Source organism: Ostrinia furnacalis, unplaced genomic scaffold, assembly GCF_004193835.3.
Source record: "Ostrinia furnacalis isolate ACB-3 unplaced genomic scaffold, ASM419383v2 OfSCF5121, whole genome shotgun sequence".
NCBI classification, from domain to species: domain Eukaryota; kingdom Metazoa; phylum Arthropoda; class Insecta; order Lepidoptera; family Crambidae; genus Ostrinia; species Ostrinia furnacalis.
The window spans coordinates 23,044-49,771 of record NW_021135360.1 but is presented as its reverse complement, the minus strand read 5'-3'; the positions used below and the strand labels follow the sequence as shown (position 1 = coordinate 49,771).

Sequence of the window (26,728 nt, the reverse complement as noted above, 5' to 3'; positions counted from 1 at the left end):
TTAGAGTATATGAGTAGTAGGTAATATATCTTATCTGATATAGCTTCAAAAGCTTGTGTAATACAGTCGCTTGTATAACCAGTATCGCATAAATATCGCCATAACTTTATGCATCACGATTAAGTTTTGCCACGGTATAGTTAATTTCAAAACCTAGTCAATAAATGATTAATTAGAAGATTCTACCTCTAAAGGTGAACGCGTGCGTGTGGCTTTCAAAATGTCGTAGGTGTTGATTTGTTTATGACTGTAGCGTGATGTCACTTTTGTGAAATTTTTAGATGTTTTCCTGTAGAAATGCTTACGCAATTTTTGAATGATAACACAAATAAGTATTTTTGGTTTGTTACTTTAGAACAGGGGTTCCCAACCTGTGGTCCACGGACCACCGATGGTCCGCAAGTTATAAATGGTTCGCGAACGATTTTAAATTTCGTATCATGAAAGGGTTTAAGTAATTACCAAACTTAAACAGACGAATGAACGCTCAAAATTCAAATTAATACGATATCGTATTTGATTTTCTAAATCAATGTCTTCCTTTTAAATATTATCTATTTAGAGATTTTGGGTTCAGTTTTTCTAATAAAGAAAACAAGGTGGTCCCTGATCCAGAAAAGGTTGGGAACCACTGATTAACATCATCACTGATTAACACAGAATAACATCATAGCAGGAATATTTTGTATTATTATTTAGTTTCACTCAATTGAAGTGTGTTATTTATGGTAAATCTGGACAAATTAGACTGGCAGATGCAAAGACAATGAAGCTTATATTTTACTTAGTAAAAGCTCTGCTTATTGTGAGTTTCGTAATTGTTGTGATAGCTGCAATAATTTACAATTCACAATACCCATCTACTCTTAGTAGTACTTTATGATCATTAAGCAACATTGTAGGGTTAACACAACGTTGTTACAACCAATTTGCTTTAATAATTACGCACAAAAACTACACAAGTATAAAGTAATGACGCAAAATTCCTCAAAGTAACAAACGACTGTACTACTAAAACTATTGTGGGCAACATAGTAATAATAACTAATACGAAACTGCACAATACTACTCGTATTTTAGCGGTTAATACTGATGCTAGAGTATATTTCCATTGTATGTTAAACCTATTAAAATCATACTGAAGGTACCTACATAGGTAAATTTTAATTTTATCTGACTATAATTGTTATACCAACAATTTGATAATGAAACCACCAGCTCATCAGTCGACTAGAAATTGCCTATCTGAATTATCAAGAATGTGAAACTTATTCCTATAAAATACAAAAGTTTGTAATTTTACGATGGATAACCCTTTACTATACCTACCTGCAATTACTTCAGTATTGGTAACAACGATTCCAATGATTCGTACAAAAACATGATTATGTAGCTCTTATTTTACGTTCGTCCATAAAAGTTTCATTCAGTAATGTGTTAGTAGGTTTCAGTTACATTAGGCCATGCATTTTTACGAAAAAATAGCTCCTACTACAACGATATAAAGTTCCCAGAGTTTAGGTTGATGAAAGACTAGCTGTGATTATGATTAAATATCAGCTAGATCCTATATTAAAATAAGAAGTTAAATGTGACTAATTTGATACAATAGTATTGTACAGATAATTCAGATAGACCGATTTTTTGTCGCTCAACGTAAAATGGAAACGCGTTTTTACTTCAAGACGCAATAAACGCGGTAAGTTCAATAAATCTCCGGCTTGCCAAAGAAAATTAATGAATACAGATTATTGAATTGAGCTCATTAGGTTTGACAAGCTTGTCTACAAATAACTGACGTGTTTTATGTCTTTTTGGTTTTTACGATCTACAATCTACATCCTACTTAGAAACCATTGCACTCAAAAATCTTTGGCGGGTATTTTTCGTTAGGTACTAATTAGTAACTAGAGAATATTAGATAGAAGACAAGTTGTATGTAGAGCTTAAGCAAAACAATTGACAGTTAAAGACAAAGTTGCCAGAGAGAGTTATGTGCCAAAAATGGCGGAGTAAAATTGACCCTTGACTGACTTCTCTTTATTTCATCAATAGTGACTCTATCCTTGTGTACATTATATAAGAAAAACCCATTAAAATGCCATCGCTTCTGCATGCCATGTTGCACTCCGTAAGCTGAACATTAAACAAGAGTAGAGAATGTCAACAAACCACTAAGACTAAGGGCAATCTATCAGCACTACACTGTACAATTTGAACTTAGCGGAAACATAAAAAAGTTGTATGCTACATTTGTAATTAAAAATTATGACGTTGTAACTAACACAAATCTGTTAAAAATTTACTCAGAGATGCTTTTACTGAATGTTATAAAAGAACTACTAAAGTGTCAGTTACCTATGAAGTGAAAAGGATTTAGGTTACATTAAGACTTTACGCTTAAATATACGTCTGCCCTACAAAGGAAATACAAGTCAAAATGAGTTTAATATCATTTTAATAGAGTCGACTCTTACACGTCATTTGACAGGACACCACAAAACGGTGTGGAATGGTTAGATGAAAATCTCCGACACCAAAAACGTCTGTCTCACATATTTATCAGCCTATTGTTGTGCGCAGGCTTAACCTTTATATCGAGAACTAATACGGTCTATTACTCATTGAGCCTATTGTACAGCTTTCAATGAGAGCGATATGCCAAGTCAGCGTGAGTTTCTCTTCAATTTTCGGCTTTCGGCGCTCGGCTCTTTAGGAATTCGGGGTATTGTCCGATTGTGAATAATTGCGTAATCATTAACAATCTGTGTGTTTTGTGATTGAACCTTTAGTTAAGCAAATTGTGACTACGAGGCTTTTGGGTTTAGTTCAATAGCAGTGGCGGCGTAGCATAGGTTGGCACCCGGGGNCGTCATAGTATAAATTATAGCCTAAGGCACCCCAGAATGGCACCCCCCCCTGTCATGACATCACGACCGTCCTTGCCATGCAGATGCGTCAGTGAGTACTAATCTGCGCGACTTTGTCACCCCCTGATGCTTGGCACCCGGGGCGGACCGCCCCCACCGCCCCCCCCTTACGCCGCTACTGTTCAATAGCATCAAATGTTTGTACGTTAATGTTTTATCAAAAAAATGTAACGGTATCTTTTACTACTTAAATTTATGAATTAATGAAAGGCAAAATTTATCAAGTATCTTTCACCGCTTCTTAGCACCCAGACGATATGTCATGTTGTGCCGAAGTGATGGTATGGCAAGCTACTATCATACTAATTGAGAATTTAAAGACATGAGAATACTTTTCTTTGCTTAATTCAAGTTTGAGTAAAATCTAATAATGGATACTTAAATTAAAACTGTATACGGTAAAGCCTTGTTAATATACTGTAGTTATTCATTATTTTCGTAACATAACTCGAATATCTTTCGTCGAAACTGATTTGAATAAAATTATTGCCTCCGCATTGTTCGGCTCATCGTACATTTCGACACGATTTTTATGTTTATCATTGTATTTGACATTTTTACGAACAATGAGATGCGCCTGTCTCCCTCCCACCGATTACGATCAACAGCGTTGCGAGAGGGATGGAATGTAATTGTTGTTGCCCTTTAAAGTTTAAAATAGAACTTTATACGAGCTGAATCATGCCACTGTTATCGTATGATTTGTTTTGTAAATATTTGTCTTCAGAATTTATATAATTTTCTATTGAAGAGATTGTTAACTGCTGTATAAGATTGAAGCAACTTATAGTTATGTAGTTACATCAAATTAATAACATAATGAAGAGAAAAGCTATTCTCAATTAGTGAATTAAGAAAAAGTCAATTAATCACAAGATTTTGTTACATAATTTTATTACAAACCAAAGGCAACAAAACATGATGATAAACTGCACAGCGTTTGGGAAAATGTTTTGTTATCAATAATAATTTGGGAAAACCGAAGAGAAAATCTTGTAAAAATCAGACCCCTAACTTCATTTAATTCGGAATACAACATAAACATAACCAATTCAGTAAAAACCAGTCATCACAACTTATAACATCACAAAAACGCAATCTTTCAGCGGGATCAAAAGCATAGGATAATGGTAGTAATAATAACAATTATGTGGATTGAACCCGGCTGCACTAAGTCGGGCCAAATTATAATATACAAATGAACGGGTGAGCAGAAATAACGAAACAGTTTATGTCTCGATGGTTCCCACAGGAACGGTATGCGCCGGCGCAGCACAGAGTAGGCGTGGAATCGCTTTCAAATTATATTTTTATAGAAATAAAAGCAAAGAAATAAAACAATATTTTTTAAAAAGGGTATCACTTGTTTGAATAAAGTGTTATGTTTATCGAAAACAATTTAAAGGGAAATAAAGTGTAGAAAAGACGTTTCATACATCAGAACCCTAACTCGTTAGTCTAGTCACGACGGTGCAATATAATTGCTAATGTTATTCAATCATTAAGTAGTTTTCTTTATCGATTAACTTAAGTAATTATGTATTAGTAAGTAATTAATGATTACGTATCATTAATCAATATAGGAGGCTCCAATCGAATGAAGTGCACTTTCTGTGATTATTAAAAGAGTTGAAGAGCTACTACGCTTTATCTTTCAACTTATATTCCAATACATTAACTCTCTGAGAAGGCTTTTGAGTTTTGTTTATTAATTAATTAACATTTTAAATAACAATCGCCAAGAATTAATACCTGAACAGTTATTTAATGACCGTTTATTTTTTATTTTTTTATATTTTATGCATCGTAAGTGCGGTAAAAAAATAAAGCCATAGTCCACTCCACTCCCGCCTCTGTTCCTCCAGCGAAGTGTCTGTGAGTGCCGGCTGATATATTGGGGCTTCGCCCGTATAGCCCCCGGCGGCGCGCGCAGCTAAGCTCGTGGCCTTTACGGGGATTATCTCTTCATGCTGAAGCCTCGCTCAAAAATTGATTGCGCGCGTTGAAAAGTAATTTTGGTAAATGAATTCAAGTAAGATGGCCTGAAATAGCTGAGTTTTTTAGTTAGGATAATTAATTGTCAACTTTCTTTGGATTGTGCAAGGAAATTCTATTAAGCATACAGGATTTTTGGTTTTGTTTAAATGTTCCTCATGTATTTAAGTGCCGAAAAAAAAATCACCACTTTTGTATCGTCAAAAAACAACCCCTTTTTAAACGAAATTCGAATTTAGTGCGCTTAACATGTCCATGATTGGTTCCGTCACCCTACTTGATGGCATACTTTTAAGGACATATCACAGGTGAAAATAATCATACATGATGCGGGCTGCGTTTACTTTGACCTGACCGCAGACCGCATCCAGTATAGAGGTGGGCGCCACGCCGGCGCGCCGCCGCCGCCGCGAATTTTTTCACGCCGCCGCCGCCGACGACCAGCTGTCGGCGCGCCGATACTGATACTGTACAAACTATTTGAAATTTATTCCTCTCCTATACTGTACTAATTTGTGTTTCAAACGCAGAAGAACTATTTTTTTATTGAGTTGAGCGGCTATTCTAGTTCAATAAAGTCCTAGTATCACCGCGACCGGTACCGATCTATTGTGATCGTCGCTATTTTCCTTACAGTTCGCCTCCGAGTCCTGCATCCATTAGGAATTGCAGTATCTTTTGGGGGGCGATATGTTTTACATCTTGTGGGCTTAGGATGTGTTTGCCCAGGTGTAAGCTCCGCTTGCGCATCAAAGGTCCGCAGTCCGTGAGAATGTGTAGTGGCGTTTCATCTGCCTCTTGGCACATCCTGCACGTTCTTGATTCGGACAGTCCCATAGTGGACAAGTGCTTGTTTAAGCTGCTGTGTCCAGTGAAGGCTCGAACTGAGATGCGCATTTTGATCCTACTCAGTCCTATGATCTTTTTTGAGCATTTTCAGTCATAGGCTTTTATAAGAGCTTTGGAATGAGTTAATCCTAGCGTGTCTGACCATGCCTAAACGGATTTGTTTAAATAGATGTTCTCCAGGGTCATTCAAGCGAGACTTTTGAGAATGCCACAAAAGGGTTCTGGACCATATTGTGTTCCCTCCGCTCCCGCTCTGGCCAGTTCGTCGGCATTTTCATTGTCCACGATTCCCGCGTGACCTGGAACCCATCTCAGCGTTACTCTGTTACGTTTTCCTAGGGTATTCAGTCGACTCATGCAGTTTTCTACCAACTTTGAGGTGATTAAGTTGGAGTTTAAGGCCATCAGCGCGGCCTGACTGTCTGAGTTAATGAAAATTATGTGGTTGGCATATTTTTTTCGCAGGTTAGCTTCCGCACATTCAATAATGGCGTAGACTTCTGAAAGGTAGAGGCAAATTTACCCAGGCTTTGAGATAGCCTAAGCTTCGGCTGCTCTCCATACACGCCAAAGCCTACGTTAGGGCCCATTTTTGACCCATCAGTAAACCATATAACAGAAGAACTATAATATTTATTCTTTAATGCCATATAATTTGTACACAAGGCGAACTTAATGCCATTGATATACTAATATAATTGATTGAATACCTTAATACTAACTATATTAACAGTTAATCAAGTACATTATTCAAGTTACTGCTTGGTCTAGTAAATAATTGATCGCGAGAGGGACCGGCGCCCTCTTGCTGTCAAGAAAAAAATCCCTGCTTCGTCTGGCAGATAACCCACACTATTGGAATATACTTTAAGCGAATCACTCACACAGAGATTGGCAAATATGTCTCGGAATGCAAATGGGAACCACAACCTCTGGAAGGCAACAAAGTACCTCCCTCAAAGTGTTCTCTGCTTATTAGGTCCGGTAATACATGAGTGCGAACTGACAAGAAAAATCTCAGACCTTTGCTACATGATAAGCCGGTTTATTTAAACCCATTGACACGGATAATCCAAAAAATCCACAATTCAATCAAAAAAATTAATAAGATCAAGCATTGGACGTGATCCAAGACTTGCAGCTATGCCTGCCTTTGATTCCTACTGATGATGCTGATTCATCCGACCGATTTCGGTCATGGTGACCACTTCGACTTAGCTGTCTTAGCGGTGCTGGTGCGCCCGAAGATGGCTTACATAGCCGATCTTTGCGGCAAACTCCTCGCACATTGAGAGTAATTGCCCGCCGCCAACATAATTGTAGTGAATGGCGGCAGATGGACGGGATTTACATCATCGCGTTTTGCGCCGAGTTCAGTTGTGCGTTGCTCGTTGAATTCGCGAACTCGCCTCTACACAACACAATCTCCCGCCATTCTAGGTGCTGTGCTGCCAAACCTTCCCACTGTGATTTGAGAGGGCTCATTTTGCATCTTTTCGTATGCTGCTTCTGGATATCTTTGTACTTGACTATCTGAGGAGTTGACCGCCATGTTTCCGCTTACCCTCCTCAAGTCCTACTAAGCTAATTGAGGACGAAAGACGCAGGAGGACAAAGTGACTGACATAGCCCACAGAATCGCTAAAATCAAGTGGCAGTGGGCGGGCCACATATCTCGTAGAGCTGATGGCCGCTGGGGCAGTAAAGTTTTTGAGTGGCAACCACGAGCCGGAAGACGTAGCGTGGACAGGCCTTCCACTAGGTGGACCGACGATTTGGGGAAGGTCACAGGAAGTGCCTGGATGCGAGCGGCGCAGGACGTCTTCGGCTGAAACGAAAGAACTAACGCTAAGAGAGATGGCTAAGCTAAAGAAATAGCCAAAATGGACCCTCGTAAAGCACTTGCATTTGATCTGATCGTCTGAAGTCCATGGTCTTGACAATGACCACACTGAGTGAGAAGAACCTCGCAAGTCTCTTAACTTTGGAAATTATCCATAAGGCTGGCAAGTCGCCTAACGAATTCTCTTATCGCTCAATTAATCTGACATTTGTATTGTAAAAATTTTATCATTCTTGCTCGTTTATTCCCTTGCCTAAGTATGACAAATGTAATATAGTATACCCGACCATAAATTTTGGCAGAAACCATAATCAGTACAATGTTTGAAAAAGAAAGAATCCTGTACGTATGTTTCGCTGCGGCTTCAGCTGGGTTTATCATAAAGGAAATTAAAAAGTACCTTCTAGCACACTGAAAACCAGTGTCTTGGCACTTGGCAGTAAAATGTCAACTGCCAAGATGATACTGAGTGGGTAACCTTTTTGGCAACATTTCTTTTTTCTTTTTTCTCTTTTCTCTTCATTGTTTTTGTACTTTTTTTTTTATAATTGTATTTTTATATTGCCCTTTGTTTCTTTGTTGTTTTGTTGTCAAATAAATAATTTTTCTTTCTTTCTTTTTCTTTCTTTCTTTACCTGCTGATGGATTCTTATCTCGGTGACAGACAGTTTTAAATGAAACTCGGTGACAAAATCTTCTCTTTTTAGCTGCAGAGCTGGAGTACCCCAGGACTCTGTATTTGGTCCGATACTCTATAACATCTACTAGTAAAGTAGCCCAGACAAAAAGCAGATTAAAAAAAAACCTAATGAACAAAGGTCAAACAAGGTCACGCCGCCGACGCCGCCGCCGCCGAGGTCAAAAAGTCGGCGCGCCGCCGCCGGGCAATTTTATATCGGCGCCCACCTCTAATCCAGTATCGCAATTTGCAACTTGCAAATCCTTTAGGGACGGAAAAAGTTCCAGACTTTACCGCTGGAATTTTCCCTTGCTTCTCAATTAAAAATTTAAAATATTAAAGCAGGTAGGTACTTAGCAATAGAAAAAGGTTTGACACGAACTAGACACACACCATATTACCAAAAAAACATTTAAAACTTCTTCGATAGTAACAAAAGAAAATCACCGCAACTCTTCAACAAGCTCAGTAAATAAAGCACTCCCGAATTCCCTCCCAAGCCGTCCCCTCCCAATCCCTCAGGGCAAGGCGGGCACAGTAGCACGCATATTATGTGCGTGTGGAAACCGGCTACTGGTTTACGCGACGGCCAATCAAAGCAAAGTAAAAAATTGTATGTAAAGAAAGCTCGAGGTTTTTATGTGGTAGCTTTTTTAGTAGGTACTGCTCTTTCGTGGGTTACTGGTTACTCTTTGGAAAAGCAAATGTTTCATTTAAAAAGGATTAAAATATGAGGTGTTTTATAGGCTATTTCTAAAAATGGTATAAAGATAATACGCGTTTACTCGCTCTACTTTTTACCTCTATGTAAACTGTCGCAGGTAGAAGTTTGCCACGTTACTTTTGAATTGAGAGGAAAATTGTATACTCAAATACTGTACGCCCAATCTAAGCTACGAGTAAGATAAAGCAGGCAAGATACAGATTAGGATAATTTTATAATCAACAAGCTTATTGGTTTAAGAACTGACTCTACCATGTACAAATTCTTTGAACAGGGTTCCAATTTTTTGTCACGTAAAATTGTTTTTAACAAACAATAAAAAACTAGAATACACTTTATCGAACGATCGATCAAATGATCCACGTTGCCAATAAAATAGAATTATTCAATTTCCCAATATAAAAACCGCCCATACAAATGCTAATCAGTACACCGAGCACGTGCGCGCACGCATCTAAAAAGCGTAATCCAGTGGCTGCGCCAATCAGAACTCGGGGGCGGAGCGCGTAATACGGCGGCGTTCGAAAAAAGAATATCCGGTAATTCAAAACGACGCTATGTAGAGTTCGACGGCAAAATTAAATTTAGTTCGTTAGATTTTTGTGTTTCTACCGTCAAAAAGGGGCGGAGTGCGTAATCCGGCGGCGTTCGAAAAAAGAACATCCGGTATTTTGTGTCTCTACCGTCAGAAATTTTAAGCAAGATATTTTACAATAACTGCGCGAGGTAGGTTTTATGAGAGCCAACGAAAAGCAAACGAAAATATTTAGTAATAGAGCCTAGAAAAACATTCATTGAAAAATGAATCATTTCGACAGTAACGGTTGCCAAACAAGAACATACCTAATAAAATGATAAAATATACAAAAGTGTGTGAATTTTCTATAAATGTGCCTAACGGCAAGTTTTTCACACTTTAGCTACGACAGTCATAAAGCATTTACACTTTTATCGGTTGTAAATTGATGACTAATATTTTAGTCACTGCCATTACAACTTACGCCTCTTGCCAATTGTTATTTGACAGAAAAACTACCATCCAGGCACAAGATTTAGCTGGATTCTCGCCAAAAATGCGTATTAACTACGTGTTTAGTTCATGTTCATCATTTCTTGTTACGCATTCGACAATATCCGATGCAGAGTACCATGATACATGGCCATAAAGGCGTGTTACGCGATAAATTCTTAAATCTTACGTTACGCATCGACAATATTCGATGTTTTGTGTTACGCATCCGACAATGCTGAAAAAGAGGCTGACAATCATAGTGACTGAGTTTATTGCGCTGCTTCTTCTCAGCACTGGTCCATTTATTGTCCCGAAGCAGTGGCAGGGTCAATACTGGGACGTGTAAAAGTTACTTATTTTTTCTTTTTGTTTTCGCGACACCACCACTCGGGCGATGACGGAACGCCGCGGAGGTTTTAGTGGGTATACCCCATCCTTTTCAGCACGGAGCAGCGCCCTTTTTAGGGCGCCGGGAGTCCCACACACATACCACCCTGTCCCCCGATAGTGGTGACGGTGCGCAAAGCATTTCCTCCGCGACGAAAAAAATTGGACGTGTAAAAGTGTTTTTTAAAAGCCTACTTGTAAAAATAATTGAGTTTTATTAGTTTTAATATCCAACGTACGACGTACCTAAGCGTAACACGGCTGGAGCTCATACATTTACCGCAACTTGCCGTGTGGGTGGAACTTTCTTTGCCCTCGGGCAGTTCTCGTGGGATGCGCCGGCGCAACGCGTGAGTTATGTGAGATCTACGTCGGATCCAAATTGCTGGATATCGTCACGCCTTGTGGGACGGAATAATTTTGTTTAGAATTAGTCCGCTTTGTATGGGCAGTTTGTTCCGCTTTGGCATATTGTGGAAACGATCACGATGTTTGGATATAATGTACTTTATGTAACGATTATCAATTTACCTAAATGGCGCATCTTATTTCATTGCAATAGTGAGATTTGGCAACAAAAATGTGTAGACTGATGTACACAGTCAGCGTCAAATAGTTCGTGACACCCAAAGTAGCCAAAAAGTTCGCAACACGTCTTTATTATAATGAGAATAAGGTTGTGTACTTGTGTTATCAACTTTTTGGCCACTTTGGATGTCACAAACTATTTGACGCTGACTGTACTATAGACGATCATTTTAATTCGTTGTTGCAATTATACACTTTCTTAAATTGGTCCTTGATATATCATTTGTTATTTTATTTAACAAACAAAATCTATTATTATCTCAGAAATTCAATCCGCAAATTAAAGTCAAGACCAAAGTAACAAAAAATCCGTTTGAGCGCAAACTTGTCAATCTTTCACACCACAATTTAATTTTCCATCGACGGATATTGTCTCCAGTAAAAAATACGTTCAAAGCTGTAAAACAAACCGAGGCTTTAAAGTTTTAAACAGTCTAACACCCTAAGTACACATGCAAAAACTGCAGGTACAATACACAGATGTGTTTCACTAAATTGTATCTTATGTCCATGTATCAAGAACTATACTGTTGTCTTCTAACAGTGCTCCCTCCACACCTGTGGCGCTTCACGTTCGGATGTTTGTGGTCAAGTATGAGCAAACACCGGAGTGGAGTCGCCTCTATAAACAAATGACGATCAATGGCCGAAACCGGTAAGGTTTTGTGAATGGACATGCTGTTTGCGAAGTAGAAAAAATGCGAAGTGAGAACAGGTACCTACCGTTTTTTTGATCGAAGAAATCTAGTGATAGAGCTTGGATGCAAATATCATATCATAAAGTAAACATTAAATGAGGATATCAATCATTCAAAACACAACCTAGGTACATGTTATCATTGAGTTAATATAAATCTAAGCTATTACGATTGAGGGTAGTAAGTTTTTTAATGGGGCTATATGATATAATTATTCTCTATTTGCATAACATAAATGATTCTAGGGAATCCCCGGAAAACGACTTCGTAAGTCGTAAAATTGTATTAGTTACCCTTAAGCATTATCAATGAGGTGTATAAACTTTTATTTGTTCATGTTCTCGGAATGTTATCAGCTGTCGGGAAATGCTCAAAGGAAAACCACATAAAGCGTCGTATTTTTTACAGCAAAATAATCTTTAAGACCTTCAGATAAGGCATAGAGTTGCGTAGGTTTTGTTTGTGTAATCGATTGTAAAACATACACGCGCCCAGCCCGCGCAACAAAGAACTGATAAGGAGCTTTGTGTTTTAAATACCTATTTGTTAAAAAGTACTTAGCTAGTTTAAAGATACCACATTGCAGCATCTTTTGTTATTTTTTGCGAACTTTGCAACACACTGTGCATTGCAATTCTTTGGCTTCATATATCGGTGTAATTGCTACGATAATGTTCAAGAAAGAATGGTTAAGTTTTTTAAGGATAATAGCTTTGCAAAAACTATGACTCGTAATAAACCCAAATATTCGCTTCAAGAAACCCCAGACTTCAATCTTCGAAAGATTCAGTGGATTTTTGAGCGTTTCAGAATATGAGCTTAATAGTGAGAGGACTCAAAGCCTAGTTGTCAATTTCATCAAAAAGGATAAAACGAATGAATACAATTAAATAATTATGATTTTATAATATAAGAGTGGACAATAAGCATCGCAAGCATAAAAGAAGATAAGTCGAAATGTTATTCATAACGACGGTTTAAACGAATATTTCCATATCTTTGAAAAAACATATCAATCTCCTTTAAGCGCCAAAGGAAAACAACCTTATTTAAAAGCCCTTAACGTGTCACTAAAGTTCTATTTGTTGACATTTAACACGTCTCAAGAATGCGTCTATCTCGAAGATTACCAGATAACCAGCCCAACCTTTGTTTTTATCTCGTTCAAACAATAGTTTCCTGCTCTCTCTCGTTTGTCGGACAAATTATGTGTTGAAACCGTGCTATGTATTTACAAGGATATAGCTTATTGACACACAAGTTATTTTTAAGTCCATTCTGTATGTATTTGTAACTGTGAGAAGGGAACTTGACATTCTCGGACTCATTAAGCAAACGTGACAGAAACCTTCTGCATATTAAGGAGGTAAACTGATAATCCTTATTGCAATAGGGTTAAGTGGAAACTAATACGGATAACTTTAAATTATAGTCTTTACAAACCGCAAATGCTATTCAGTATCCACATAAAGTTTCTGCTCAAGCGCCTATAATTATCTTAATGTTGGCAATATCCACATATGCCTGACCTTTACTGTAACAAATGTATCTTGAATCTAAACTCTAAGCCCAAAGACTAAAGGTTAGACACACACATTTTATCACTGATTGTACAAACATAACAAATATTTTGAAATCCATAAAATATTGTTAACCGTTTGAAAAATCGCTTATTTACATAATATTATAAATGATCTAACATCGGCGGCTTTGTAGTGGAAGAATCAAAAGAATGTTAACGTCACAGTCGGCAGTAATATTAAAATGATTAAAAAACCACGAGGTATAATCAATTCTGTGTCCTCGATCAACTTTGGCTTTATAAATGGGTATGGTGTATGAGACGGGCGGCGTTATGACAAAAGCTCCCCGCACAATAAATAATCATTGTCTTCCACCCCGTGGCTCGTAAACATCGAGCAATGTGTTAATATAGAGTACGTATATGTGACAGAATCTTTTTGTTCGTGGTGAGTCGGGATCGTTGGTACACAAGACACAACCCAAGATAAACAGCAAACTCATGATTTAAGTTGTAAGAAATGTAGAGACTTGTTCAAGTAAATGAAATAGCTTTTTGCAACAATGGTAATTCTATTTTAGCCACTATCAGAATTTATTTTAACTCATAAAAATACAAGATAATGCCTGAAGTTTGATATCGTTCTGCCACAAATAGAGCTTAACGCGCTAAGCACGTTGTTAAAAATAGTTGAATGAACAAAGTAAGAGAAAAGAATAGGAATAGTAATCTTCCCATGGATGTCGCAAGAGACGGCTAAGGGAGAAATATGCGAACATCAAGCCTTTCCAACCCATTAGGTACTTGGTCTACACTCCCCAGGTCACCAGGGTGTTGGCCATATCCTCAATTTGTCTCTGGTAAATCATAGGGCAGTCCTCCTGCAGTGAAGACTAAATGACCTGATGATGATCATTCCTTAGTAAAATAATCATTTTAAAAGTCAAAACAAGCTGTTTTATTTACGCTGAGTGGTCAGATCATTGTTGGGTCGGCCGAGTTAAAAGGGTGGCGCGGAGACGGCGCCCCGCCGCGACTCGCGACCGTTCTCGAAACTTTCGAACGTTTATTCGAAAATTCGAATAAAACTCGCGCGAGTTATCGCACTTTGGCACTTTCGGCAATTTGATTGGGGTTTGAAGTTACGCGGTTTATTGTTATTATTTTATTTTAAGCTGTACGCTCGTTTCGCGTCCGCGTTTTTGGCATTCTTTCTTAAAAGGATCATAAATTCATTCATCTTACTTAACGTGATGATACTTTTTCTTTGCCAGTTATATCAAGATATGTACTTACAAGTTATAATCAAAAATGGATAACTGAAATGTTAGTCACTTCTAAGAAACTCTGCTTTGTTCTACACTTTAACTAGCCACTGACAGTTCAATGTTTTTAGTTTGACTGTTAACAGTGGCCCACTGTTAACAGTTAAACTAAAAATGTTGAATTAATAAGCACCACACATTTTTGGTGTATCGTACAACTATCTATGCCTAGTTTCTTTTATGTAAATCTACCTAAATCTAAAAACAATACACTGAACCTTAAAACAACGAGGCAGACTATTCTCCAGGCATTAATAACGTATAAATAAGTCATAAAAAACAAATACGGCTCGGCCGTCATATACAATTTGCCGTATTTGTACAAACTCCCAATTAGGATGTGCGGGGGCGGCGCCCGAGACCGCTACCGTGCTACGCGTATAGCACGAGAGCTACTGACTAAATTGGCTTTGTTTGGCTAAAGTATAACAAAATACATCCCAACTATAATATTATAAATGCGAAAGTAACTCTGTCTGTCTGTCTGTCTGTCTGTCTGTCTGTTACGCTTTCCCGCTTAAACCTCGCAACCGATTTTGATGAAATTTGGCATAGAGATAGTTTGAGTCCCGGGAAAGAACATAGGATAGTTTTTATCCCGGTTTTTGAAACAGGGACGCGCGCGATAAAGTTTTTCTGTGACAGACAAAATTCCACGCGGGCGAAGCCGCGGGCGGAAAGCTAGTTTATCTATAAGACATGAAAAACTCATAAAAATCTACTTATTTTTACAAGACTGCTGTGCTAGTGATATTAGCAGTAACTTCAATATTTTGCTTTAAAAAAAACTCCCGTCAGTTCATTGAAATAGGGCTCATTATAGTTTTGCCAAAAAATAGAGTTATTGCTGATATCGCTAGCACGGCAGAAGAGGACTTTTGAAAAGCACCTTTACTTTACTACACGTATTATTAACCCTACCATTTCATGTGTAACAAAATACACTTATCTATAAGACATGAAAAACTCATAAAACTATTTTTATAAGTAAGCTTTTAAAAAGCACCTTTACATGTCCCAGTATTAACCCTACCACTGCTTCGGGACAATAAATGGGCCAGTGCTGAGAAGCAGCGCAAGAAAGTCAGTCATTATTGTCAACTATTAATTTCCAAGATTCTAATAAATAGGTTAACTATCAATTAACAAATTATGATAATTAATGTGGATCACAGTCGAATTATGGGCAAAAGAAAATGTAAAATTTCATACATATAGACAAACTTAATAATTATTCTAGACTTTGGAGCGCACAAGCTTAAATTTCCAAATTGATCACAAATAAGATCAAAACCTTTGATAGTCGTGGTGCTAAAGCCGACTACGGCAATTAGTGTAAAATAGAGTTTAATTCCAATAATGCTTTGCAATAAATATTCCTAATGCTAAATCATGCTTAATCCAAACAAGACTCAAGTAGTCCTACGTACTTGATAGTAACATAAAATAGTATAAAAATAATGTACGCTGTCATTTCCCGTAGACATTACTACGCGACTACCGTGCTACGCGCTACAAAAGTTCCAATAAAACCTCGTAGTATGACTCTGTCATGACTTAACTTTTAAAATACACCTACACATTTATCAGTATGCCTTGTCATTGGTCAATTCCCAGCATTTTTCTTTACAATATCTTTTAAAAGATTAAACTGACAACTAGAATTGCAAACTCGCATGCAGATCACAGCTACCGCGCTACGCGAGACGTCGCTCTATTAATATTGCTATCTCTGAATTTACACCCACACTGTCATGTAGATTAAACCATGCAAGGACTGTCTAGACTGAATTTATGGAGCTGTTCGAATCAACCTGCTCGGGTTGTCTACTTTAATAGCTCTGGAAATATGTAAGCTGTGTACTGAAGAACATCAGAGTTTAAATACTCATCCAGGTTCTTCCCGCGACCTTTAAATCCTTTTGGTAAAGTTTAACCCATCAAAAATGTTATTTGATTTTAAGTTTTTTTTTTTGCCACTATCAATGCTTATTACTCGTATAGGCTCTAATATAGGCATTAATCTATTAATAAGAAACCTAACTAAAATTCTCAGGATAACTTAAGATGTCTTTAAAAATTAGAATAAAGTAGAAAGACACAAAAAAGAAAAACTTGGAAATAACAAAATTAGTAAACTGTTCATAACAAGGTTAATCAAACCATACGTAGTAAATATAAGGTTCCCAGCTCTTGGACTACGTAGTGGAATCGCGTATCGCGTAATTACGGATGTAAATTCGTTTCCCCTCCGGCGTATATTTAATGGCTGGAATTAACGCGCTCGACATATTGTAAACGCGCATTTGTACGCATTTAGAATGTTGTTGCGGTGTCGGTTTAATGATGAACAAAAGAGGTTAGGTGTAAGTCGTTAAGAAATTACGCAGTTTTCGAAACGTTGGAATCTTTTTTAATTAAATGAATTTTTTTTTTTTTAGGTTTTAGGACTTCATTTGTCTTATGGTGACTGACGATAAGTTCTAAGATGAAACAATAAAGTAATATTAGTAAGACTAATATGACAATATTTTAATCTTAAATTATAATGTCTACTTAAAACACAATATTTATACATCTTAGCACGCAATCATATTTAAATAGCAATTGTTTTTATGCATGTTTAAAAATATTTACAAACTGCTCGTACGATTCTACCATTATCTAGATATGAAGTCGTGATCGCGCAAAAAGTAAAAAATGCCTTGTAGATGAAAGAATGAGTAATAAGTTACTGACTGTGTAACTTAAGGTTATGGTTAAACACCGGTTTTCTTTATAGCACCACTTGGATTATGAACTTTAATTATGAACTGCGCATATTCAAGATTAATACTATCCATTTTTGATACGATAAAATCTGTTTTTAAATGCTCTTCATTGTCTTTAGGTGTACTATTTAAAATTGCATTTCCGTACCTTTGTTCAAGTTTAAGAAATTATTTATTTTTGAATTCATAATGTTATGAGTATGAGTCTACAGAAAAAATATTGGAAAGGCAATTAAAATGCTTGAGAAGACTATTGTTGGATTATTCAAGGTTTAAAAAACTGTCAAATGTGGGTGGAGGCAGGTCGATTAAGCAAAATCATTGCCATAAGGATACCATGGGAACACTTAAAGGTGTCATCTGTGTCTAATGATCCGTGCGATCCAAAGCTCCGAAACCGAACAAAAGTAAGTTCGAGGTATATTTCAAAGTTTTTTCTTCGGCCATTATTCTTATTGTTAAATAAACCATAAATCGTTATAAAATGGTCATTATTAGACACTGAATGGAGCGACCAAGTCGGGTGCTCGTGATTTTGGTAAAAAAATATCTGAGGACAATATTTTTCGATTCCTTTTATGTGGTTCTAGCGCCGAGAGAGGCGCTAAGAGCAATTTACATAATAATGATTTGGATTATTTAAATAATGCCTCTTTGTAGACACCAAAGGCTGGGCTTTTAATATGTCCAGTCCTTTGTAATGAATAGGTATTTATTGTGTAAGTTATGCTGATTGGAATTTTTATATGAAATATTTCGGTGAGCTTTTTACGAAGATGCGTATTTTGTTTGAATTTTAAACTTATGGAGAACGATTTCGAATAAGAATCTAGTGGTAAACAATTTAAAAACTAAAGAAAAATTTAGAAATGATTGCAATTTTAAGATGGTCGACTTATCTAGTTTTTAAAAATTAATTGTATAATTATTCCGAACACTCGATATTTGAAAACTTAATATTCTGATGATAATGAACATTACTAAATATTGCAATCACTTCACACATGACATCAAAAATTAATCACAAATAGTCAAATCGTACTCTCTCTTAATTCAAATAATTTTTCCATGAACTTATTGGGCTGTAAAGTGCAGTAACTGAGCGTAGATTTGAAGGCAAATTAAGAGAGAATAGATTGAACCAAAAAATAAGAACAGATGTTTATGTACTCACTGTATTCGGCCGCTAACAACTGCGATTATTGCTGATTAATGTTTATTTTTACGTATAAATTAGTTGGCTGCGCGGCGGTGACTGTTCTCAGTGCGGTAAAAAACAGTAATTTATTACTGACGACTTCTCGTGTTTGCAACTTGGCACTGGCTTAACGAGTGTGTGGCGTGCGGTGCGGTGGACAGAAAAAACTGGCTCGCTTGGTACGTAGCTCCATCAGTAGTGGCCTAAGGAAGAATAACCCCAGGAGTCGATGGGAGCTGCCACCGCTTCCGAACTTCCCCGCACCCCGCGCCGCCTCCGCCCGCCCGATACAGATCACGCATTCTACGAATACCTTTAGCCACGGCACCGACGACCGCCGGCCGTCCCTTTCTCTCCTTCGCGCTGGTGGATGCTCCCCGTGCGGGGTGGAGGGGTTCTAATGGACGTTTCACAGCGGACGCTAAGTTCACCAACTAAAGGTCACACGGGCTAAGCCGGACGCAGCGTGGAGCTCAGCCAGGCGAAGTAGCTGCGCGTGCGCAACACCGGCAGCGCCCACATGACCGACAGTTTCACTTGGCGCGCCGCCGCGGACCGCTACCCGTCTCTGTCGCACTTCACTAGTAACCCGCTCCTCTCGCTCTCGCACGGCGACGTGGAAAAATGTATCTAGTTCTGTGGAGGCGACGCGCAGTGCAGTAGCAGTTGATTTTTTTTTCGTTTCAATAAATTTGTGGTTGTTCGTCTCGCTTAGGCGCGCGCCCGGGGCGTCGGCGAGCGGGACGGAAGATTGCCACCGGGTTACGCCTTCCGCGCGTTCTGGTTATTAAGTAGGTTGCGGGTATTAGGCTCGTGTACACGCGGTATAAACATAATGTTGTAAATACGGCTGTTTGCGGCCGGTTGTTTATCTGCCCGCGGCTACCGGGCTACGCGCCGCCTCATCACTTCATTCCACGCTATCCCTCAATGATTACCACATTGCGTCTGTTTGTTTATTGAGTTAACGCGATGTTTACTTGTATACTTTTTTCAGTTGTACAGCTGATTTTCTTTTAATTAATCTTGTTCAGCAGATTTCTGGGATATTTTGACCCAAGATTTTGTTCTGGAAACAAATAAATGCATTACGTACCATGGCACAATATCCCTAGTAAGAAATCAAATAATTAAAATTTTAAATAATTTTTAAAAATACAATAAAATAAGATATGACTTCTTTAAAATAACCGTAGCTAACCCATAAAATAACATCCTTATAATATAATTCATATTACCGAAATTGTTTTGCACGCTCGAATCAAAAATTATGTAATCATTATTTTAATCTTAAATAAATGTCAATTATTTCAAATAACTGTTAAATTACACCTACAGTTACCATAAAATATTATCTACATTGTAAAGTTGCGAGAAGGAATTCCATCTTCGGCCAGCCAGATGTCAGATATTGGCTTTTATGGTGCCGGTAGCGTGGTCGTTAGAGCTTTCCGACTCGATGTAGTATCGATTCAATCGATGTTCTATCGACTGTTCTATTCGATAATTGACAGCCGTTTCACCAATATAACAGTTACGAGAAATACTGATAACCAAATAAAATACTTATTTCTCAGATATTTCCATTTTATGGTAACTTCTATCATCTTTTTCCGCCAATATGGACTGTCAATTGTTATTAAGTTATAATAAATATATAATTATTAAGTTGTTCGAAATAATAACATTTTTAAAAATAAAATAGCACAGATTTTTAACGAGTTAAGTAATTAATTATTAATTTTCAATTACTTTTGTACCTAAAATGAAGTTTAAAACATTTTCCTAAAATTAAAATTAAAAAAAAACTTTACAATTAATAAAACTTTCTTTACTAAAGTTATTTTAAAGAAATAAGTAGGTAAGCGATTTTTTTTCTACGATCCGTATTATTTTTTATCACAGGACTGTTTTATGGAAACTACTAATTAAATCACATCTCAGATCATCGCAAAGGCCTGTCTAATCACATTTTAAAATATACTTATTAAAAAAATGCTTATAGTGAAATAAAATAAAAAAGTTATTGTCTCAAGAAAACGACATCAACGCGTTAGACTTTAAATTGCTACAAACAATTAGTGCTAGGATATTTTTTATACCTTTGTCGTTAAGTAATATTATTTATTCTTATCTTACTCAAACCCACGGAGTTTCTTTTAACGGAAAGTCACGGTATTAATCCAGAATAAGACGCCACATGGGGCTAAAGTAATAACGTTTCCAACGAATTCCATTAGAAGAGGTTCGAAAAAATAGCGCCAAAGCCAACAAAACCAATTGTCGGTTTATTTAGAAAATTAAAATCGAAAACATTGCGTTTCGACACGTCCATCAGGTATGGACGTCGAATTAGCAACGCACGTCATCGTCTAGTGTGGTCGAAGACCATTCAACCTCCAACAAAGAGGTCTATCGAGTGCACTTTTTTCCCCATAAATGTCCCATGATTTTGTAAGCAAACATTGGTTCCATACCATAATGTGACAATGACACTATGAGCTACCCGCAGTGTGGCATAAAGACGTCCAATTTCGAAAACAATGACATCCCTAATATGTTTTGATGTTTTGTGTTTTATGTCCGATTTTCGAGCGTGACGGTGCGAGAATGGTTGCCTTTTGCTTGATATTGTCCTATTGTGCCAATTGTGTCCTTTGTCGATTGTCGCGTGGCTCCGTTATGCTCGTTGTTTGGGTAATGAGAAAGCTTTGGGGACATCTTTCATTAACTCTGGTATTTGATGGAAAAACTCAAACGTAAGACTTTGGTCCTCGGTCCATCTGTTGAGACCGTTGCATTAACAGGATTAGCTTTGGCATATCCTGTTAGTGTCCTTTCTTTTATGATTCTATTGAGCTGTCTGCTTCGGTGTCGTAAGCTATTTTTTATCCTGGGGATTAACAGTACTTGTGCCCAAATCCATTTGGTAGCTATTCGTCCACCCACAGCCACTAGCCTCGTGGTTCTCATACCTATACTGACTGGACTGCAATGCCAGCAGCCTTTGCAGTGTATATAGTATATTCCGTATAGGCCAAATGCAAGCATGCATGGAGTATTATACGTTTATTTTCGAATATATTTAGAAATGTATTCGAATATATTTACACCTTAGTCTCCGTTAACTAAGCATAGTTTGGTACAAGTTAATTGGTTGCTAATCAGAACAATATATTTACGGATAGGAATCGTTGAAAAAACTTATTTAAAATTATAATTGATCCTATCTATAAACATACATAACTCTGAAGCGAACACAAGTAGTGATCAGAATACGATCTATCACCGACTTCCAAATAAGGCGAATCGGCTAGTCTAAAAATAATGTTTTAGCTCATCATTAACCCGACAATACAACGAGATCGTTTCATGCTTTGTCTTTTTAGTTGCTGACGCAATGCATGCCGAAACGGAACAATAAAATAAGTAATCCCCCATTCAACACTCAACTATAAACAACATCGGTTAAGGTTGATTTTAACTTTGAAAGCGTCGTTGTTGATCTCCAAAAGAATTGTCCGTTGACAACAGAGACATCGATGCTGTCCTTTTTTTGAATATCGATTGTAAAAAGCATTCTCATGGCGCTGTGAGAACGCTCAAGAGTCAGAAATACAGCCGGGGTTTAAATTCCTTCTATTCAATCTACTGTCTTTGTGTCGGTTTAGCTTTGGCGTCATAACGCTTGTCAATAATAAGCTCGGAGGAATACAATGTCTTAGCCAGATCGTGGCCAGATCTACTCGTGTAGACATAACTATCGATTGTTTGAAAGTGATGATCAATCGAGGTAGTTTCTGTAAATTTTTCTAAAATCTTGTCAACTCTAGAGGTGCGCTAGCGCAAAAAACAGGAACAGATTTTCTTCCACTCTGTATTTTTCTTCCACTCTGGTATCAATTGATGAGATAACAAAGATTTATGCCTTTTTCTCCTCCATGTCATACGATCTTTTTTCCAATTGAGCATTTCAATTTCCAAGCTATCTTCATATCTGAGTAGAATGCCATTTATGGCGATTCTTGATCATGTTTATTCGTCTATAGTTCATAAACTGTACCTACCACTAGCAGTTGATTTCGTCAGTTGTATGACCATCATTCAAAGACCTGGATGTGGCTGATACATAGCCTCAGAATATGCCCTAAAATCTGGTTGATTTACCTAATAATAACCTGAATTGAAAATAAACCAACTGTTTTCATCGTCAAATTATCAAGTAGATAACCAAGCATAGGTGGACTGACGATGTGGTGAAGGTCGCGGGAAGCACCTGGACGCGGGCAGCGCAGGGCCAGTCGTTGTGGAAATCCTTGGGGGAGGCCTTTGTCTTGAGGAGTAGTGGACGTCATTTAGCTGGAATGAACCAACGTAGCATAATAAATTCTTAACTTAGTAAGTTAAAAAGTTATGAAGTTAAAATGGTGTCATCATCACACACAATTCCTAGCTATCTAAGAAAACTTACCTACTAACAGTGAACCGCAACTGCAAGGTGTTATCTAAAATATAGTTTACTGACAAAATTTTAACCTATTTTTCGTTTATGAAAATTCCACGTAACGAAATATCAAAGAATCAAAACAAGCGAAACTATTTTTAGTACTGCACCTTGCATCCGACTTATTTAAAAGAGAGAACCAAAACCTTTAACCTTGCATTTTCAAGAAGTCTATCGATCGGAGATCGATAAAAAAATTATGGAATTCAGTATTCGAATGTATCGAATGATAAATGTTGTTAATCTAATATCTGCCACCGGATTCCCGAATTCGCACAGGTAGTTAGGATACCTTATTAAATCATTGCCTTTTTATATTATTCTGTTTTTATGACCGCAGCGCACTGCAAGATATCTTCAGTAGAAACATTAATTGCTAATGTGTATTAAGTTACATCTCATAATTTTAAGAATTAAGCCATTATGCTGATTAGTATTGCTGCTGTTGTCGGTTTGTGCTTTGGAGAATTCGGAACATGTTGAGAAATGTAAATTGAAGACCAGTCCAGTCCAGAAATTGACCAGTTACAGATATCAATGGGTAGTGATGATTACTTACAATCAGTTGACCATCATGCTATTCAAGAAAGTCTAATTAATTTAGCAACTATAATTTTGTGATATGATTGAGACAGAAATTATTTTCCACTTTGACTCTATCATAGTCTTGGGTCTTAGTTAATTACTTCTTTTGTAACTAAAATCTACAAAAAATATTTACGTAAATCAATACTTAAGAAATATTATATTGCCAAGATATCGGAGGATGCGTGGGTCTCATTCCACCGATGCGGTCAAGAACCACTTAAAAGGAGCGAAAATTGAAATTGTGGCAAAAGATCGATTTCGAAGGACCGACTCGAATCAAATTGATTCGATCGCAAAAAGAAATCGAATGCATTCGGCCGCCGAATAATTGTGTTTTACAATCGATCCGAATAATAAATAATTCAATTTTGCGGTCCGACGATTAAATTACGGTCCTTGTCCACACAGGATCGTCACCGTTGACCTGTGCTCGTGTTTCTTATGTTGTTAGGTGTAAGGGTGATTATGGCGTGTCGTGTGCAACATTGCGGTGCTTAGTAGATGTTGGCGACAATAAAAATGCAAATGTTCGACAACGACGTTATAATTTACGGCACTGACACTAAAACAATCTGCCCGTTGTTAGTTGTTGACCGTTTTGAGGCAGATGGTCTTTTTGCTACTTAATTCCTTGGGCATTGATGGCCTTTAATATTTTAACAATCGCCAAACTACGCTTTATTGGTTAGGTTGAAATTGTTGAGTTAGACCTAGCAATTCTTCTTCTATTCATTTGATCCTTTGATCTTGTCCATCGAATACCTGGAGATAACTTCCATCAAATTAAAGGGTAAAGAGAAATCCAGGTTTTTAATAATTTTAGCTTTTTATACGTCAAGAGGCAAGAGCTTCCTTAAAGGCAGTATAAGGGTTTGGACAAGGACGCCAAGACAGCTTGGAGTCGGAGTGGTCGCCATAGTCGAAACCGGTTGGATGGATCATCATCATCATCATAGAGGTTTGATTAGTTCTGCTGTAAAACAAAGTAGACATAATATTTAATGTAATTCGCAATCTATGATCATTGTAGAACAAAAACGATCTAAAAAAGTTTAAAAAAATCTTAAAATACGAATATTTTTTTGTGATGACATCATAGTTCTAATAGTTCTCGTCTTATTTCCTTCCTTATCAGTTGCCAGATGTTTCTATTCCAAGCTGGATAGATGGACGGACAAAAAAACAATTTGCATGTTATTAAATGTATGTATTATGCAAATACAGTGGTTTTTATTCTTTGAATGTCGATAAATCGACTGAGGCGAGACAAATAAGTCATAACATTGGAAAACGAGGAGAGGGCAAGGTCAAATTTATATTTTTTGCATCGATTTGAATACAAGACACGACATGTTCTGACGTAAAAATGTGTAGATTTTATTCATTGAGCACATTTGTGCCGTATCTACCATAATATATGGCCTTTTGGACTTCAGCCCAGAGGCCCGTGGATTCATGGGGCCCCCAAATATTTTAGGGTCTCGTTTTTTTCTATCATCATCAACAGCCCTTTACAGTCCACTGTTGGACTATGAGCCTCATCCACTATAGTGGAGGGTTTGGGTTTTTTCTGTACTTTGAGTAATTAGGTGGGCCCCTAAGTAGTATTAGCCCAGGGCCCCCTAAACTCATAGTCCGGCCCTGGATAGATCTGTGACAGAGTGATGAAACTACCAATGACGCACTTGACCGCACTTCTTTATCATCATTCGTGTTCAATCAACTGACGTACTTTTTATGACCTGTTACGATGAATTTTCATACAATATTAATATGTCGGCCGTTTGGTGTAGTGGTTCGAAACTGACTACTATTCCGGAGGCAGCGGGTTCGATTCCCGCACAGTACAAACATTTGTGTGCATGAACATATTTGTTTGTATTGGACTGGGTGTTTTCTATGTATAATAAGTATGTATTTACAAAAAAAAAAGTATTTAAGTATGCTTATATCCGTTGTCTAGTACCCATAGTACAAGCTTTGCTTAGTTTGGGACTAGAAGCGCAGTGTAAATGTCCAAGGATATTTATTATATTTATTTTTATTAATATGCTATGGAAATACAGTTTGTGACGTCACTCCTTTTTGTACTGAACTGACCGGATTAGAACCTACTATCATGATTATTATTCATAGCACAGTTTTGTTTTCCACGTTAAGTTTTCACGAAAATTGGCGATGGAAAACTAATTTTAATGGAAATTCAATTACGAAGAATGCAGCAGCTATTTTAAAGCTAATTTGTCCAGTAGAAGTCTATATTGAGGAAAAAATACGTCACAAAGCTCAGATAAAGGATTAAAGCCTTTCGGCTATTTGACTTTTAAAATAAATTCAGATTTTAATTCAGAATTGCAAAACTCCTCAATCACTTACAAAAATGTCTGCAGCCACTTTTTTTCAAGCTCTATGAATTTGACTTACCTACTTATTAGTTAGAAAGTTTATTAGGATTTATTACTAACATCAAATACTAATGTGACCTTTGACAATGTATCAATTTTATTCGAGTTTAACTTTATTAATTATATTTAATAATAAAATCAAGCAATTTGTCACTGACTAAGTTGAATTTGTTTTCCGCAGATTGTGAAATGTTCCAGCAAAGATACACGAAGATACATTATGCGTAAAGAGATATTTTAGGGACACTTAAACAACAGATTTTGTTTCTTTTTGGGTGAAACCTGCTGTGCAGGTGAATATTCTGAATTGCATTTTGAAGCACTTACTAATTGACCTGGTTAATGAAGTCCTATGACAAACAGAGACTTTGTATAAAATCATAATTTATGCTCATTATTACCCTTGCATTTTCCCCAAGAGGATTATATCCACAGAACAAAGGTCGATGAAGGAAATCGATGAAGTTTACTACTAAACTAAGTTAATTACAATTCTAACTACCTAATACAACTTTCCATAAAAAGATGAACTCTTATCTAACATAAACAGTAGGTAACTTCAATTGATGAACAATCTATGACGATTCTGCCAATATTTCTCAGAAAACATTTGACACGCGTTTGAAATTTTCCACCATTGCGGCTGCTTTGTCGCTCACCACACGGGAAGTTATATTTATTTGGTTTATCTCCACACAATCACTTCAAAC

The 26,728-nt window shown here is 37.2% G+C and overlaps 1 protein-coding gene across 1 annotated transcript in view; it reads right to left on the bottom strand.

The window, feature by feature from the left end:
* drm (odd-skipped family member drumstick) overlaps positions 1–18,745 on the bottom strand; it is a 32,616-nt gene extending 13,871 nt beyond the window's left edge. The window contains exon 1 of the mRNA XM_028315440.1: positions 18,498–18,745. The gene's annotated coding sequence lies outside the window, so the exon portion shown is untranslated. The remainder of the gene's footprint in view (positions 1–18,497) is intronic.
* Positions 18,746–26,728: the final 7,983 nt, after the last annotated feature.